Source organism: Alexandromys fortis, unplaced genomic scaffold, assembly GCF_014885135.2.
Source record: "Alexandromys fortis isolate MF-2015 unplaced genomic scaffold, M_Fortis_MF-2015_v1.1 scaffold_36, whole genome shotgun sequence".
Taxonomy (NCBI): domain Eukaryota; kingdom Metazoa; phylum Chordata; class Mammalia; order Rodentia; family Cricetidae; genus Alexandromys; species Alexandromys fortis.
This window is the reverse complement of record NW_026067915.1, coordinates 4,284,162-4,295,794: the sequence shown is the minus strand read 5'-3', so window position 1 is coordinate 4,295,794 and position 11,633 is coordinate 4,284,162. Positions and strand designations below refer to the sequence as shown.

At 43.8% G+C, this 11,633-nt stretch overlaps 1 long non-coding RNA gene across 1 annotated transcript; it reads left to right on the top strand.

Moving 5' to 3' along the window:
* The first annotated feature begins 1,583 nt into the window (after positions 1-1,583).
* LOC126499818 (uncharacterized) lies at positions 1,584-6,304 on the top strand. Its single transcript, XR_007591189.1, has 4 exons — positions 1,584-1,634; positions 5,341-5,393; positions 5,835-6,002; positions 6,117-6,304. It is a non-coding gene; the product is annotated as an uncharacterized lncRNA (long non-coding RNA).
* The last annotated feature ends 5,329 nt before the right edge of the window (positions 6,305-11,633 follow it).

The following is an 11,633-nucleotide window of genomic DNA, read 5'->3' as shown; positions in this document are numbered from 1 at the left end:
TCGGGCTTGGTGGCAAGTACCTTTACCTGCTGAGCCATCTTGCTAGCCCAATAGATTGCCTCTTTGGGGGCAAATATAGGATCTCATCAAAGGTTGCCACTGGACACAAAAATGTAGCATAAGTATGCCCTACATATAATAGAAGTTTTATTCTTTTCTCTTCTTTTTTTAAACAGGGTCTCACTAAGTATCCCTGTCTAGCCTAAAACTCACTGTATGGGCCAGACTGGCCTAGAACTCGGAGAGAGCCACTTGCCTCCCTGTCTTCAGAGTGCTGTGATTAAAGGCAAGCATCACCTTGCCAGTATTCTTTTTATTGTTGCTGTTGGTTTGGTTTGGTTTTGGTTTTTGATTCAGGGTCTCAAGTAACTCAGACTGACGTCAAGCTTGCTGTGTAGCTGAGAATGACCTTGAACTCCTGCCCTCCTCCACCTGCCAAGCGGTGGGATTGTAGACACACCCAGTTTGCACAAGATAGTCTTGGCCAGGTGCAGAGGGTGTGGGGGGGGTGGTGGTTCAAGACAGGGTTTATGTAACAGTTCTTGCTGCCCTGAAACTCAACTCTATAGACCAGGCTGGCCTCAAACTCAGACCCACCTGCCTCTGTCTCCTGAGTGCTGGGACTAAAGGTGTGCACCAGCACTGCCCACATTCAAGACAGTGTCCTAACAAAAATATTATCTGAGAGTGGGGGCTGGAGAGCCTCCAGAGGACTCTTGTTCGACTCCATATCAGGTAGCTCTATCTCCATGAGATCCAATGCCTCTAGCCTCCAAGGGCACCTTCACACATTGACATACACACACATATTTTTGATTAAAATAAATATTTTAAAACTTATCCGACAGCCCTAAAACTATCAGACAGAACTACATAGTTTCCCACATAGTCATCTGACCTCAAGGGGTGCATGAAAGGCTAGCTAGGATGTACAACGAGATACCCCAGCACAGGCACTAGGGAAGGGGTCACTCAGACTGTGGGTTTGCCATTGAACAAGCAGGTCCAGAGGTGAACCTACTGGAGGAGCGAAGCAGTAAAGCGAGCTCTTTTCAAAGCCGGAGGCACTGACTTAATTAGATCATATAGGCTGGTTATTTTGAACAAAAGGTTGAGCAGGATCCTGGCATAGACAGATCTGTGCAGTCAACAGAAAATGCAATTTTCCCTATCATGCTCCAAAGGAAACATTCTTTTCTCCTCTTCCTATGAGGGGAAGGTAATTCACACCATGGGGAGTCAGGCTCTTTGCATAATTCTCCATCCAACACAAAAGTCATGTTTCCTATTAGGAGAGCCAGCTTTGCAAGAAGGACGGGTGGCAAACCATTAACTTGTTTTGTCAAGGTGAGTGTGTTTGTGTGTGTGAGTGTGTGTATGTGTGTGTTTGCTGCAGCTGAAGTTCTCGTTAACACCCCAAACAAGAAAAAAAAAATGTGAAGATGAAACTCACAATCTGAAGCTGAACAGCCAGCCCACTTTGCAGACCTGAGATAGTAAAAACAAGAGGTTGCAAACTTAGGTGCTTAGTCGTGCTTTGAGAAGAAAACAAAACAGAGGGGGCAGGAGATTCATAGCCTAGTAGTGAATTGAGCTCCCTGTCATTTTGCTTCTGGTGACCCAGAGAAGACAAGGTAAGCATGAGCGTACTAAGTTGTCCCGGGGGAACATTGTTGTAGATTTACAGAGTTTGGGGAAGGGGATAGCAGCTCACCCGAGCAACCATTGTGCCAAGTGGTAATTCCTCCCTCCCAGATTAAATTATCTTCCTCCTTAAAGATCTACAAATGTTTACACCCTGTACATGCCCATACGTGTTAGGTACCAGCAATACGGTATGCGCAGAATGCAGGCCTGCCCTTACTCTCGCATGATCCAACAGAAACAATATGCGAGCCACATGGATAATTTTAAATTCTCTAATAGTTGGGGTGAACAAGCAGGTGAAATTAATTTTAGCCACATTTGGATGATCACCATCTATTTAGACTCCTATCATTTAAGATGTAATCAATATTTGTTTTTAATCTAGTTCCTTTTAATTTTTTCCAACTTAATATTTTTATTAATTATTGGGAAAAGACCCAGTGGGGTCTTTTGCATTATTTTCTTGGAACAAAGTCTTCAAATCTGGCTTGCATATCACACTTACAGCCCGTCTCAGTTTGGGTACTGAATCCTCCCCAGAATTATTTGATCTGTGTATATTTAGATCACATAAAACTTTTACTTGAAAAAAAAATGCACATATTCAAGTTGTTCCAGGAATATTTCAAAGCTTACCTCAGAATCCCAAACTTGTTTTCTTTTCTACCTTCACATCTTTATTGACATAAATGGGGGCTGGAGAGATGGCTCAGCAGTGAAGAGCACTTGCTGCTCTTGCAGAGGACCCAGGTTCAGTTCGCAGAGCCTATGTCAGGCAGCTCACAATTATCGGCAACTCCAGCTCTAGGGCATCTGACGTCTCTGGCTTCTTGGGGGACCTGATCTCATATGCACTTATCTACATGGGAATACATACATCTACACATGACAATAAAAATCAGTCTTTAAAAATAAAAATTTCCATAACGCTTTGCCTGTTTCAGCAGAGTTCATCTGACTTTGAAGCAAAGGAGCATTCTGCTGTGGAATATTTAACTATGTAAAGGTGTGTTACGTTTGTTTAATTATAAAAATATGTGCTGCTATTCATCTTGCCCGCCTAAGGCACATATCTGGTCTAATAAAAAAACTGTCTGTGCAAACTCTGGGAGGTGTGACCTGAACCAACTAAAGCAAAAAAGGGTGGGGTGAGCCAGTGGTGGTGCACGCCTTTAATCCCAGCACTTAGGAGGCAGAGGCAGGTGGATCTCTGTGAGTTCAAGGCCAGTCTGGTCAACTGAGAGAGTTCCAGGGCTACACAGAGAAATCCTGTCTCGGAAAAAAAAAAAAAAAAAAAAAAAAAACAGAAAACCAACAAACAAAAAAAGAGGTTGGGTTGACTCCACAATGAGCCTCATTCAGCTGAACCAGTCTGCTGTTTTCTTCTCTCACTAATGGTGACATAGCTACCCTGGGGCTCAGGTGTCCTGTGGGCCACAGGTTGGACATGCCTATATACTAATAAGCTAAAAAGCCTCTGTGTAGTAATAAATGAGAAATCTATAGGTGTGAAAATGCAAAGTATAATAGGAACAGCCAGAGAAGTTCCAGTGCTCAATTTTGCCACTGGAAGAAAATATATCCCCCTGATCATTTGAACCCTAGCTAAGGTTTCTATTGGTGTGAAAATCACTGTGACCAAAAGCATTGTGGTGAAGAGAAGGTTTATCTTAGTTGAGACTTGTAGTCCATCGTGAATGGATGTCAGGCAGGAACGCAGAGGTAGGAGGTGATGCAGGGGCCATGGAAGAACACTGCTGACTGACAGGCCTCTCATGGCTTGCTCAGTGTGCTTTCTTATACACCCCAGGACCACCTGCCCAAAGAGGGCACTGATCACAGTGGGCTGGACCCTGTTCTATCAATCATCAATCAAGAAAATGCCCCACGGGTTTGCCTACAGTGTAATGGGGTATGCTCTCAACGGGAACTCCCTCTTCTCAGATGACTATAGCTTGTGTCAGATTGACAAAAACACCCTAACCCACACAAACCCAAATCTGGTTCTCATGGCCGACTTGTGGTATTATTTGTGCAGTCAGAAAGAAAAAAGAGAAGGAGAAGGAAAGAAGGAGGAAGAGGAAGAAACAGCAGCAGTGGACAGAGAACTTAAAATAGCCCGATATTAACTAAGCATTGTGGCACATACTATAACCTCAGTGCTTGACAAGTAGAAGCAAGAGAATCAGGAATTCAAGATCAGTGTCTTAGTTAGGGTTTCTATTGCCGTGAAGAGACACCACGACCACAGCAACTCTTATAAAGAAAAGCATTTAATTGAGGCTGGCTTAACAGTTTCACAGGTTTAGTCCATTATCATGGCAGGAAGCATGACAGCATGCAGGTAGGCATGGTGCTGGAGAGTGAACCAGTAAGCCTGGGTTGAGCTTCTAACACCTCAAAGCCCACCCCACCCCCATTGACACCCCTCCTAATAGTGCCTAAGCTACATATTGAGTTCCAGGCCAACCTCGGATGTCAGAGGCCCTGTCTCCACAAAAACAACAGGAAGAGTGGTCTCACACTGTTGAGTTCCCAGACAGGGAACAAGCCCGGGCCTTATATAACTTGGGACACTGGTTGTTGTTGGGTTTTGTTTTCACTCTGTTTTGTCTTTTATTAAGAGCCCATGAAGTGTTTGGAGTCCAGTTTGGAAGGTCCAAAGCCAGCTGAGCCACCGGAACTCCCTGTCTGGCTGCCAGGCTACCGGACCTCTTCCATGCCCGTCACAGGCATTAAAGGGTGTGATTTAAACCAATCGCAGCCCTGCTCCTTAGCCTGTCTCAGCAGCCGTGTCTCTAACGGGGTTTAGCGTTCTCAGTCTGACGGAGGTGGAGATGGTTTATTCTGACTGTAAAATGTGGCACATAGACTGCTCCCAACAGCCCCGACTGTTGCCAGGGAAACTAGCTGCAGTCTTTTGCATAAGTGTGTCGAGTCATCTAGGGAGTGTTCAGAACAGTTGATACAAGGGTAGTCGGCTGCCTGTTAGACAGTCTTTGCTCAAGACTGCCCAGGAAGAGGGAGAGAATTTAGCAGCCGCTTATTAGGGAGTCAAATGACAGGGTCCCCAGTGTCTTTGCTTATAAGAAAAGCATCTCAGAAAGAGTGCTTTTAATATAAATTTGTAAGTGTTTATAATACAGGACAAATACTTAACACTAACTGTGAGTTTAATAATGTTCTCATAATGCATTATACCTGTCCAGTACCCGGGGAGAGGTGCCCCCTGCTCTATCTCAAGAAGGGAGAAATCCAGCATCAAATGTGCTGTGTGGGAAAGGCTGATGCTAACTGTGTGGTGGACTTCGGCCACCTCTCCTGCAGTCTACCGAGGCTTCTGTTTACCCCTTGATTTAAGCTTCGTCTCTTGTAGACACGCTGACTAAATCTTTGCATTCTTTGTGTGACTGCCCCTTCAAATATTTGAAGTTGTGAATTGTATCAAGCTAAAACACCCCTTCGCTCATTTATGATGTATTTGTCCAATAAATATTTAATCGAATTCTTGAGGGATAGAAAAAAAGGACATAGTCATATTGGATTAGGGCCCAGCCCACTCAGGAGCTCCTCTGGGCTAATTATATCTGCAATGGCCTTGTTTCCAAATCAAGTCACCATTCCTGAATTAGGACTTGAATGTATATTTGAAACACAATTGAACCACCCACACCAGACTACTCTGTTTTACAGAATTCCCTCTACCCAGATTCCTCTACCGATACCTTGGATTTGACATCAGCTGGGTACGTTTGTTTAGAACATTATAAGATGGGTCAGGAGGCACTTAGCCCCAGTATGTCTCACTGAGCTGATGTTATTTTTGATTAGTCACTTATCGGGGTGTGTGCCCAGACTTTCTACTCAAGTTACTGATTCCCTTGGGAATTAATAAGAATCTATGTAAACGTGATTACTCCTTATACTTTGTGTGTGTGTTTGTATAAGAACACATGTTCGTGTGTAAGAATGTGTATGTATGTTCGTGTGTGTGTGTGTGTGTGTGTGCATGCGCGTGTATAGGCCCAAATAAATTTGAGTTATTGTTCTCGGGAACAATTGACTTCATTGACTTAGGTCATCAATTTGACGAAGCAGGCCAGGGTATCCCAGGGACCTACCTGTCTCCATCCCCCAGTACTGAGGATGACAAGCACATATCATCATGCCTGATTTTTTTCAAACAGCTTCTAAAGGATCAAACCCAGGTCCTCATCCCTGTGTGGCAAGCACGTTACCAACTAAGCAGCACCCCTGCCTCAGCCCCTACACATCAAGTCTTTGTCCTCCAGATCTAGCTTTAGCACCTCGGGGATCCTTGGCTGAACCGAGTTTTACCATCACAGTTAACACAGGTTGGTTTTCCAGTTGATCATTTCTACCACATTCTTCAGAGGGAGGGGCTTTCTCCTTTGAGGAAGATTGTTCCTGTCTTCACTCTGTGTAAATGTGTGTATTTGTATCAGCAGGAGCCAGAAGAGGAGAGTGATGTCAGGGTGTTTATTCCACCATCCTTCCCTGCAACTTCACCACTGGCTGACTGGGGATCACATGGTCATTATGGTGCCCAGGGGCCCTAGGACAGCTCCATCTTTGCCATTTCTGGAAATGAGACTTTGCTGTCAGTCACACAAGCCTAAAGGTAGTTAGCGGTACCCCCACTGTCTCTCATCTAGGGATACTAACTAGGGATATTAACACCCCGTGAGATTTAGTCTACACCTGCATCTTTGCTTTTAGAAAATGCACCTGAGGCAGTTGGGGTGGAAGGAACATTGAAAGTGCAATCTGTGTCTCAATGACTCCAGGGGGAAGAAAAAGGAAAATACAAAGAACGAGAGTGCAAACGTGGTTAAATACTCCCATTTAAGAAAATCCCCATAAAAGCAGCATGAGGTTTTTCTGAACTATTCTTGGAAAATTTCTGAAAGTCTGAAATGATTTTGAAATAAAAATGTTTCCAAAAGCCTTTCTCTTTTTATTTCCATTTTTTTTTGTTTTTTGTTTTTTTGTTTTTCGAGACAGGGTTTCTCTGTGGCTTTGGAGCCTGTCCTGGAACTAGCTCTTGTAGAGCAGGCTGGTCTCGAACTCACAGAGATCCGCCTGCCTCTGCCTCCCGAGTGCTGGGATTAAAGGCGTGCGCCACCACCGCCCGGCCCAAAAGCCTTTCTCATTATAGAAATCTTGTTATGTCGAAAATTTAGTAAGAAAGACTCAGTGGCTCAGTGTGCAAAGGACAAGCGAGACGACCTAGGCTTGGATCCCCAGCACCCACATCAGAGTCCAACACTGCACCACCATCTGCAACCCCAGTGCCGTGGAGGAGGAGACGGGCAGATTCCAGAGGCTTGCGAGCCAACCACCGTACCCCATCAGCAAACTTCAGGCTCTGTAGGAGACCCTGTGGTTCCCACAGAACTGTCCTCTGAGCAGAGCCCACGCTCCTGCCAGTGACCCCTTACTCGTACTCTATAAGTAAACCCAACAAAGTCATTGGTTCCCTAGGGTGAACTTTGGTTTGTCTTTGGGACCTTATGAGGGGGTGGGTGGACATTACATAGCACCCACCCGAGGGAGAAAACTCCCTGGGAGACAGCTAAATTAAAGAAAGAGTAATATCAAAAGACACCCATCGTCAACCCCTAGCCGCCACAAGCGGGTGCACAGGTGAACACACCCACACCCACATGCAAAATAAATAAACAAATAAACCTCACCACCCAGGAATAGCCTCATTTGCTCATTGTTTTCTCTGCCTCTGTCCGTGCCCTGAGTGGAAGACGGATGAACAAAGGGCATCTCTGCTAGGGGCATAGTTGCACGATGATAGAGCCTCAGGTTCAGCTCCCCGCGCCACAGAAAGGAAGGAAGGAAGGAAGGAAGGAAGGAAGGAAGGAAGGAAGGAAGGAAGGAAGGAAGGAAGGGAGGGAGGGATGCAGGAGGCTTTCTGTTTGAAATCTAAACTTACAGCATGTCCCACGACCAAAAATAATATTCTAATATCACTAGCTTGGAGTGCTATAGTGTTGGGAGTGGGTTTTTTCCCCCAGTCCAATCCTTATGCAGGTCACTGAGTTCCAGCACAAACCATTGTATTCACTCTAGAAAGAGCGCATCCTTGTAGCAGAAGCTCCCTGACGACTCCCTTTCTAAAAGGGTTTTACTGTTGGAACCCCAAACACATGTAATTTTCTTCAGAAACTGTATATGCAAGCTTTTTATAGAAACCCACATTTTGCGGTAGACATTCAGGGGTGATCTTATAATAGTTCTGTTCCTTGTTCAGCAAAGTAAGAGCTGGTAATAATTTTCCAAGAGGTTTCCCTCTGCATTCACCACTAACAGCGAAAACTCTTCCTCAACACAAAAACAGATGATTTTGTGTTCTAATATGAGTTGCTATAGCAACAATCTGTTCTGGGGTCACATATTCCATAACTGCGACATAATAATCCTTAGATTTCTTTCATGTACTTAAAACATTCCATAAATTGTCTAGGGTTGACAACTCCACTGTCTGTCAATGGACTGGTGCCTAAGAAAGGGAGGGAGGAAAGGAGGGAGGGAGGGAAGGAGGGAGGGAGGAAGGGAGGGAAGGAGGGAGGGAGGGAAGGAGGGAGGGAGGGAGGAAAGGAGGAAGGGAGAAGCTTGAATGCTAACATACTGACCTGACAGGCATTATACCTACTGGTATAATAGTATCACAAGCATTATGGGGGTAACCAGTGGCTTTGTGATTGGATTTGAGACCTGCTCCACTCAAGACTGGTACCACAAATTTGGTCTAAAGCCCATGGCTTAGGAAGTCATAGGCCCTAGGGGGGCACCTATTACTATTGTTTTGCTAAATGGACATGTTGCCAAACCGTCTTCTATGTTTTTCACCGTGGATTAGCGCTCCTTGGCCAGGGATGCTTCTTTCTGCAAGGGGCAAAAGTTATGCAGAGACTCATGACCAATCAAAGCACTGAGAATAAGAATGCTCACTGGGACATCTATATCCAGCTAACGAAGGCTCAAGAGCAAGGCAGAAGCATGGGTGCAAAGGCTGTAACAGCCATGGAGGTGAGAGAGAGCTAGAGAGAGCACTGCAGAGCAGCAGATGTGGACTCGGCCACACCACCAGCACCTTTGTCATCTTTCTTGTTTTTTGTTTTATAAGACATCATTTGACATCATTCTTTTTTTTTTTTTTTTTTTTTTTTTTTTTTTTTTTGGTTTTTCAAGACAAGGTTTCACTATAGCTTTGGAGCCTGTCCTGGCACTAGCTCTTATAGACCAGGCTGGCCTCGAACTCACAGAGATCTGCCTGCCTCTGCTTCCCAAGTGCTGGGATTAAAGATGTGTGCCACCACCGCCAGGCTCTTAATCGTTTTTTTACAATATATGTTATGCCCCTTCAGCCTGATTCTTTTATTTCTGGGCAACTTTTGTGTATGATATTGCTGAATATTTTTTAGTCCACCTTTTAGAGTCTTTACTTTAAGACCATCAAAGAATTTTCTTCACTATCCATCATCTCTCTCGTTCATTACTTTTTTCTCTTTTCTTTCCACAAGCATAATTATCTCAAGACACTCCACTAAAACTTGGCTTCTAGCCAAGTGTATCAGTGTCTAACTATATGATTTGTTGCATAACTAATAGGGTTAATTTTCCTCATCTCTACAATGCCCCTTTTAACCATTGTCTTGTCTTAACTTATTATGTCAAGTATTTTATTATATTGAATTAATATTGTGTGAGTTCTCATAATACAAAACACTCGTGAAGGGTATGCTCCTGTTTGAGAATGCTAATTTCTCCTTTATTGCTAATTTTGCATGCCTTTTGCATTCTAATTATTCATTCAGTGTGAGCTTCAGTAACTACTACTGGAAGACAGTGTTTTGGGCTCTGATGACATAGAAAATGCCTTTGCTTATAGTGTGTAGGAATGGGTGTGTATTCAAGCATGTGCATTTGAGTTTGCTAGAATATTTTTAATTACATCATTTCTTTTCTTTTTTGTTTGTTTGTTTTGCTTTGTTTTATTTTGTTTTTTTTTTTTTTCTGTGTAACTGCACTGGTTATCCTGGAACTTATTCTGTAGACCAGGCAGGCCTCAAACTCATAGCAGTCCACCTGCCTCTACCTCCTGAATGCTGGAATTAAAGGTGTGCGCTTCCATACCTGATTAGTACATCATTTCTTACGATTTTACTGCTGGTGATTAAACTGGGATGTGGGGCCAGGGAGGTGGCTCAACTCAGCGAATACAAGCACTTGCTTCACAAGCCTGATGAGCTGAGTTTAATCTCTAGAACCGCGTAAAAAAGCCAGATACAGTGACATCATCTGTGATCCCAGCACTTCCTGGGAAGTGAAATGGGAGACAGAGGTAAGAAAGTCTACTGGAAGCTCACAGGCCAGCTAGTCTGGAGCACACATCACAGCCAAAACAAGAGCGATGGAGTTTGGAGAGATGGTTCAACAGTTAATACCACTGGCTGCTTTATGTCTATGACTCTGCTCGAAGAACATAACAAAGAATGACTCCTAAGGACATGTTGCTACGTTCTTAGATCAGTGCCTTACTCAGCTCTCGTAAGGGAAGCTTCTTCTTGAAGCGTGTGGAAATGAACACAACTGGACAGTGTGCAGAGAATGAGAGACTTGGGAGCACTCAGTCCTTAATGGGATGTCTCCATCAAAGTCCCCCAGTCCCTGCTCAGGATCTATGTGGAAGAGGAGGCAGGAACACTGTCAGAGACAGAGGTGGTGTCTTCCAGACACAACAAAACTGAGACAGCATGCACAGACCTGCATAGGTTCAAGCCAAAGTCCCAGTTCTGAGGGGGGAGGGAGTGCGCAGGCTTCTTACAATTGATACCTACTAGGAAAGGAAAAAAAAATCCATTTTCTCCAATGGAGCATCATACATTCCAGGACACCCCCCTTCCATGCCTAGAAGCAGTTGGCCAACACAAAAACACAAAACAGAGTCCATGCTTTTGGGAAGGGGTTTTTGTTTCATTTTGTTGTGTGGGTTTCTTTGTATGATTCATTGTTAGTTTGTTTTGAGTTTTGTTTATTTTTGTTTTTGAGAGAGGGAACATGCAGATGGGTGGGCAGGAACATGGGAAGGATCTGGAAGGTTTGGAGAAGAAAAAGAATATGCTCAAAATATATTGTGTGAAAAAATAATAAAACAAAAACAAAAACAAGAGAGATTGTACCTCAAGAAGACGAAAGGCAAGAACCTGTAGTTGGTTTTTTTTTCTCTTTGCTCTTTGTGGGGCCCACTGCCCAGCTCTCAAATAAATACATGGAGTCTTAGTCTTACCTATGAATGCCTAGCCTTAGCTTGGTTTATTTCTAGCCAGCTTTTCGTAACTTAAATTAACCCATATACATTTTGCATCTGGGCTTTTACCTTTCTCTATTTCTGTATATCTTTTCTTTATTTCTTATTCCATGGCTGGTTGTGTGGCTGGGTGACTGGCCCCTAGAGTCCTCCCTCCTCCTCCTCTTGCTCCTCCCTCTTCTTCTCTACTCTCCTATTTATTCTCTCTACCTGCCAGCCCTGCCTTCTTCTCTCTCCTGCTTAGCAATTGGCCATTCAGCTCTTTATTGGAGCAATCAGGTGTTTTAGGCAGGCAAAGTAACACAACGTCACAGAGTTAAACAAATGCAACGTAAAAGAAGGCAGCACATCTTTGCACCATTAAACAAACATGCCACAGCATAAACGAATCTAACACATCTTAAAAGAGTATTCCACAACAAGAACCAACTCCCAAAACTTGTCCTCTGATCTCTGTGCGCGCGCACACACACACAACACATAAATAAATAAAATTTAAAGCTGGGATATACTACCCAGGTATTTCATTCTATAATAAAATGAGAGTGAGCTTTTCTTGACTTTTTTCCACATTACTTGAGGCCAGTCTGAATTCCCATCAGGATTTTAGATTAAACTTTGTGTGTTAATATTGATCTAT